This window comes from Haemaphysalis longicornis, unplaced genomic scaffold (assembly GCF_048455015.1).
Source record: "Haemaphysalis longicornis isolate Haplotype H1 unplaced genomic scaffold, Haemaphysalis longicornis Haplotype H1 scaffold_3, whole genome shotgun sequence".
In the NCBI taxonomy this organism is placed as follows: Eukaryota; Metazoa; Arthropoda; class Arachnida; order Ixodida; family Ixodidae; genus Haemaphysalis; species Haemaphysalis longicornis.
The window spans coordinates 159,594,154-159,601,473 of NW_027526335.1; the positions used below are offsets into that span (position 1 = coordinate 159,594,154).

At 48.4% G+C, this 7,320-nt stretch overlaps 1 long non-coding RNA gene across 1 annotated transcript; it reads right to left on the reverse strand.

The window, feature by feature from the left end:
• Positions 1-2,902: 2,902 nt before the first annotated feature.
• LOC144173489 (uncharacterized) lies at positions 2,903-6,926 on the reverse strand. The gene is made up of 3 exons (XR_013323293.1): positions 6,698-6,926; positions 4,996-5,115; positions 2,903-3,509 (listed from the first exon to the last, which is right to left on the reverse strand). It is a non-coding gene; the product is annotated as an uncharacterized LOC144173489 (long non-coding RNA).
• Positions 6,927-7,320: the final 394 nt, after the last annotated feature.

The following is a 7,320-nucleotide window of genomic DNA, read 5'->3' on the forward strand; positions in this document are numbered from 1 at the left end:
TGTAACGCGCACGGAACTTTATAACCCAGACAAACGAATGCGGGAAAAATGGGCGATTTATTTCCCAAAGTAATCTCGCTCATCTCACTCCTCGTCGCTCTCCGCTGACCACAACATCTTGTCCTCGGTGCCGCCAAGAGCCTTTGCGATGCCACACTTCTGAACGAACATTCAACCATGGTCGATGGGATCGTGGCCCACGCCTAGCACGCCCATCCCGCGAGCTCCTCCAGAGCCGCACGCTTCAGCCGACCGTTTGTTTTGAACGCGTGAGAGCCGCTGCTGCCATTGCTGTATCAAGTGCACAAGTGGAACGATTTGACGATTTGTGTGAACGCCGATAGAAAACCATAGGCGCTTGTGCTTCCTCCGTTCAAAACATTGTTGCTAAACATGGAGGAAGTCTTCCTCCATGTTGCTAAAGGCTTTGGCGCCATCTTGAGATGGCGATGGCGATGGGTGGGACGAAATTTTCACTGTTTCGGCAGTTTCGGTTTCGTATCCGATTCTAACGCGCATGCGATTTTTCGGCCTATTTTTCCGGAAAAAGGGTGCGCGTTAGAATCGGGTAATTACGGTACATGGAGCGACGACATGGCGCGCGCCGCCGCGCCGCCGCTGGGCTGCTCTAAATTAAAGCCCCTCCGCCGCGGCCCGGCCCATAATGGAGGGGCTTTACTCTCACTGAACTCCATGCCCAGAATCAACGGTGCTGTTCAGTAAACAGACCCAGTGAAGGAGCTTCCCACTTTGGTTGTACGTCATTTAACGATTCTGCGTGGGGCGGGGGTGTTTCTTCTACTGAAATATTCGTTCTCAGTTCTCAAAAACGCTAAAGGCTGAAGAGAGAGAGAGAGAGAGAGAGAGAGAGAGAGAGAGAGAGAGAAAGAGAGAGAGAGAGAGAGAGAAAAACGAACGGCACCGGGGAGATTCGAACGAGCGACTACAAGAACAAGTAGCCGGCAGTTTAACCTCTACTTCACCCCGAGAGATGGTGCATATAAGCAAAATAGCCTCTGTTACTGGTTTCTGTCGTATTTGAGACACCCTCGTAGTGATACCGCCTGTTCCTCACTCGCCAATCTTGCAGACAGGCCTCATATTGCTGCTACTGCAAGCAATGTAGCCGGATCGCCCTTATTTAACCTGATAAATGCTATCATGTATGCCCATCTCGGCGACACAAGCCAGGACAGCCGGCCGGGACCGTGTTTTCCCCTCGTCGTTTTTTCCTCTCCGACCTGCTCTCCGGGTGCGTGCCGCATTCATGGCAGGTGCAGTGGCCCTGCCCCCAAGTGTTGTGTCACCTACTCCTCACTGCACGACGCCACTGCTCCTGTTTTCTCAATGGAATTCCCCATTAGGTTGCATCGATGTATGGCTTGGCTCTTACCGAGATCGATTAAGCATCAGACTACGTTTCATGTCTTGAGTAGTTGCTTCTCACGCTGCAATCGCAAGCTGCATGCCAATTTTGCCGCAATAACTCAGTATTCTTTAATGTGTTGGTCAAGCCAATCCAGGGGACAAAATACGTTGCAACTGACTTTGTTCTTGCGGAGCCGCTGTTGCAAACCACTCTTGGCCTCCCACATATGGGGAAGCTGCAAGTCAACCTGGCATTGGTTCCCTGCTTCAAATATATAATTAGTTACCTGCTCAGCATCTCGGCCTAGTTGATCCGCCTTTGCCTTGATGTCAGTTATTTCTCATATATGTGGACCAATCACCGAGTGTGAGGAATCCCGCTGCACCACTCAGAGCCCTTGAAATGCATCTCAGTAATTGAGGATAAGCGGGCCTACCAGACCTTCGTTTGATGTTGCCGGGTGGTCGCTGCCGAGATTCTCTTATGTGTTGCGCAAAGTGGTCTTCCTTTACGTGTGTTCTGTAAAAGTGAGGCAAGGCTGCTCGCACTGCTGCTCATCACTGCTCACACTACTTCCGGTGCAAGTTGGATGCGTGGGGTCAGTGGTAAGGACATCTTGTTGGGCATCAAGCCAAAGGTTTTCGCTTTTTAATGGTGTCATGCTTGGAATCCCCACTTAGTGTGATGTGCATTAAAATCACCGACAATGAGTAATGTGTGGAAATGGAAAATTTCAAGAGTTTTCTAAAAAAGCTTGGTCAATTTGGAGGTGTTGCGAGAAGGGCTCCATACGTTTAGGAGAAACGTGCTGGTCAGCCATGTTTTGCATTTGGGAATTAATTCGATGCAACAATACTCGCATCCCAGCCGGCAAATTCCACTTCTTTTCACAGACGCAGAAGTTTTGACGCCTCCGAACGCTCCAAGTTCTACACCGTGTTTGCCATATGAAAAGACTTTCCACATTGATGAGTTCTACGCTGTTTGTTGATTAGTACACGCATACCCTGAAGTCACTGACTAAAGAACTGAAGCGCATGAAAAATTCCTTGCCGGCCTGACCCCTGACCCGACAGGCACAGTCAGCCCTGTGCGGCAGCAGCGGCTCACCATTGTTTGCATTGCTGGATGTAAACAAATCTTTCCTTTGCACCTACGTCAGCTGACTCCTTAGTCATGATTGGCTATCCGGTTTTGCATTGCCGAGGCGCGACGAGGGGATTCAGTCCTAGAGCAATCTTGTCCTTCCTCGCAAAGCGAGAAAAAGCGATGCCTGGCTCATCACTTGCGACGTCACGCAACGTACAAAGTCGCCAGTGGGAATGTGCCTTTAGACGATTGGTGAGCACTTTGAAACTGACCGCTGACGGAGGCTAGACGCACGTGCAGTAGATTTTATAGGGCCCATTCCCCTTCACGCAGCGTCCTCAAAGAACCAGTGATGCAAATGTTGAGACCGGTGATTTCAGCACCAATCTTATCCTCAAATTGCGCTAACATGACTTTGAATGTCGCACGAGGGTTTCCATGATCTGTTCTTCAAAATTTTGAAGCACACCTTCCATAACGTACTAATCATCCGACCCCGAAGCAAGGGGGGTTTGCCAAGGCCAATTTTCTTGTCCCAGCGTTTTAACTGAGTAGAGCCAGATGGAGAATTGTCCATCGCATCTGCGGACCCAATTTCTGAGGACCCCAAGGTCGGTAACCCGCTGTGGCTGGAGTCAACGATGGCCTGAGATGCTGGTCTGACGTTTTGAAAGAGGCGGGGTTGACAGTGGTGTCGACTCCCTTAAGTTGAGTTAGGGCTGCTTTTAGAACTTTTTTTTTCCAACGATAAGGGACTCAAGCATGTGATGGATTTTGTTAATTTCTGAGCATGAATCGGAATGTCTGCCGCGAGTGTATTGACTCTGAGGGACCATGTGTCTCTTAGTGTGTTTGCCGTGGGAGACCGTAGCTGCCCAGCTCACCTTGTTGTTTAGGTTGATTCTGTTGGCATGGATATGGCCGCCTGTCCTTGATGGTTTTGGCCCTCAGTGCTCGACAGCCGACGACGCAACGTCCAGTGCACACAATCCCAGCTCCGGGTGGAGTTGTCCTTGGTCGCCGGTCCACAGCTCGCATTCCCTTGGCTTTGCTGCAACCAAGGAAAGCAGCCCAAATGGTCACTCTCCCCAGATGAGGCCCTAAAGAATTTTTTACTGCTCCTTTCTATTGTTCTCGTCCTTCACCAATATTCACAATCTGCGCATAGAGTGTAAATCCCGAAGTGCTAGGACTTGATTTTAATGAAGCCTGTCGCATGCTTAAGCTCCCAATCAGAGGTCAAGAAAAAAACGTTCAATGCATTATTGACCGCTAATCGCTAAAACGCTTCAACAAGGCCGAAGCCACATGTAGCCAAAGCAACAAGCACGAAATGAACATCGTTCTGTTAAACTAGGCCGTACAGCTAGTGTCTTCTTGGCAGGAGGCACTTATTCATGCGGCAGCATGTAATGCCTTTCAGCTGCTGCTTGCATCAATCTAGAGTTTTGCTCCCGTGAGTACACCCCATTGTTTTTCTCAACAGCTGCGTAGTTTAATTTGACCCAATGCAAGTGCAGTTATTAATACGCCTGCAGTGCACTGGCCTTGAATGCAGGATCACACATGCTTGGTGCATTGCTACCGTGGTATGCTGCACGTATCAACTCGACTCAACAGTGTGTCACCTGACAACCTCCAAATGCACACCTGAAACACCTCCTTTAGTTCTTTCCAGGGTGCTCATTCTTCACACTCCATCAACTGTTGGTACAGCCAGAAATACTTTTAGAAGTAGGGGGTGTATGGAGGTATGGGAGAATGGAAGGAGCCTTGCCAAAACGAATGCTAGCACTTGCTTATGTGCAGCATAGTAAAATGTTCGGGGGAGGGGGTTCAAAACCCCTTCGCGCTGTACCTGGAGAATCCTATCGGCCATCTGGGATGCCATCACTGATGTGTTGCTGGGGCATTCTTGGCTCGTTTCTCTCTCACAAAGGTGAGCACATGGTGGAGTTATTTGTGCACTTGACAGCACCTGAGGATTCACAAGGATTGTCAGCTGCTGATAATTGGCTGAGCTGTTGGGTTGACCTTTTTTCTGTGCAGCTTAGCAAAGGGGTCAGCCTCGCGTAGGATGTTTACTAGCACTGACGAGAGGCTGAAAGTTGGGACGGAAAGAGTAGTCAGGCAGTGGATGTTCACACGTATTTAAAGAATTGGCCATCATATGGCTTATGTGAAGACTATGACATGCTTTTCATCACTATCAGAAGTGGGGTAGGTCCAGCCCCTTTAAGGGACAGTGGCACACCATCTTGCATTCGGGACAGACGCAAACACCCACACATCAAAACGTTCGACAAGTACTCCAGTAATGATGCCAGCATTTACGGAGGTGAAGGATAAAAAAATCTAAAATGAAGTTTGCCTTGGAGGTGCAGTGTCCCTTTGGCACTGCACATTTTTATACGTTTCCACACGAAAATGCATAATCAACATCAAAAAAAGTTGTACAACTGAAACTGTAAAGCAACACAGGCTGCATAAGCTTGCACTTCTTAAGAGAAGCGAAAATAGGCCAGAAACATGCATACGCTATGCCAAGTTTTTTCTGCAGCCTTGTGTGCCTAGTGGTGGCTGGATGGCTTTTTGTTGACTTCGCCGGACTGGGGGAGTGGCTGTTGAGAGCCAGTGGTTGATCTCATGCTTCAGACCTGCAAGAGTGAGTAGTAACATGTGAACTTAACCATGCTGCGATGCACAGTCTTACAACAGTCAGTTCACCAGTGACCACATAAAGTTGAAAACGACTTGTGCTTGCTTTGTAGAAGGTTTGTACGAACACTTTGACTATGAGGTTTATTGATTGATTGTAGGGGTTTAACGCGCCAACGCAACGCAGGCGATGAGGCGCGCTGTAGTGGAGGGCTCCGGATTAATTTCGACCACCTGGGGATCTTTAACGTGCGCCGAAATCTCGTACACACGGGCGTTTTTGCTTTTCGCCTCCATTAGAAAAGCGGCCGCCGAGGCCGGGAATCGAACCCGCGACCTTGTGACTATGAGGTTTAACACACTGACACTACACAGGCGATGAGGCACACCGTAGTGAGGGACTAAGGTTAATTTTGACCACTTGGGGATCTTTTAACGCGTGCCAAAATTACGAACATGGGCATTTCTGCTTTTCGCCTCCATTAGAAAAGCGGCAACTGTGGCCAGTTGCTGCTTTTCCAATATGAAGTTTGGACTAGAAGGTATGCAGGCAACGTTTAACAAATACACATATGTGCAGACGCAAGGATGGTGAAAACAGAGCCTGCAAGCATATGAATGGTCTGCTTGCCGGTTGGGAAGGTTGGTTGCTTAAAAAAAGAATGGTGCATAAAGTAACATGCTAGATACCATCTGTGCCCAAGGCATTGCTTAAAAATCAACTCGCCATCCCATGTAATAAATGCAGCTATGTACTAAAAGCACAGAGGGGGAGGGAGGAATAACCGGGTGTTTTAAGGTGCACAGTAAAAATAGCGCAGTTAAAAGGAACGAGGCAAAGATGGAACTAGCGTTACTCCGCTTTGTTCACTAATTAAAACGCCCAATTTTTTTTTTCATTCCTCAAAGTAAGCTACTGCCGAAATCTGGGTCCTAGTAATTTTTCTGCGTCAAGACTTGCGCATTGAATCTACACGGCACCAGCGGAACGGGTTGGTCACTGCAACAGCAGATTTTCTCTGGAATTGGAGTCTGAAGAAAATCTCAGTGATGTCAGTGATTGTCAGTGTCAGTGATTGCCGCGATTTAAATAAAAAACAAGAGCGCGCCTGTTTTTTATCCCTTGTACGAACAACCGACAAGGCATCCAGCGTGCGACCGCGACTGGTGACTGCGAAGCTGATGGTGGCGCATTGCTGCCTGCCTAAGTTTTCATTCCAATTTATTTGGAATGAAAACTGTCTACCTACTCGTGCACGGGGACGTGCACGAGTAGGTAGACAGGTAAAAACGTTAGAGCCCACGTATGCGTGCGACTGCGTCGCGATAGACAATTAAGTCACGCGTATGCTCGCGGAAAAGCGATCGCCCGAAGGCATATGCAGAAAATGTTGCCGTACGGAAGCCAAACTCGAGAGATTTGTTCAAAGGGCGCTTGCGGTCCGTCAGCGCTCGGGTTACAGCACGGCTCGGGAAGCGGCTTCGCATTCGCTACCATCGCTAAATCGGCGTACGCGTAAAACACCTCTCCAAAGAAATTATTCGGTTTTTGTGCTCAACCATGTATTAGAGGGAACCTACCAGACAAAGTCGTGGATAAGGTGCAGGTGCACTTGCGTCAGCATCCACGGCGGCAGCCAACTGCAGTGTCGGACTTTTGCGCGCCGTTCCGGCCGTTCGCTGCCGCGGTTTCATCCTCCGGTGATGCGAAGTTATCGATGGCAGGTAGAGCGCCACCACATAATGTGAATGCGATTAATAATATATCTCTTGACGCCACTACCGATAATTGGGTTGAAACGCGGCAGACGATAAACGGGACACCGGTGTTTTTTTTTCTCTCGAGACGCACAGCGCATGCGCTAGCACAGTGGCCACAGACATGGCGGCTTTCAGTGTGGCCAAGCGAAGAAAATTGCCCGCTAAACTTTTGAATGGATACCGTCTATGTATATATATACAGTCTGGAAAGATAAAAACTCACACAGAGAGCGAAAAAATAAGGTTAGTAGAGACAGAGACAAACGAAAAAGACGGAGAAAATAGAACTAAGTTTACTGACGTTTCAGAAAGAGGACTTCCTTTCTTCAGAGGTCCTCTTCCTGAAACGTCAGTAAACTTAGTTCTATTTTCTCCGTCTTTCTCGTGTGTCTCTGTCTCTACTAACTTTATATATATATATATATATATATATACATTCAGAG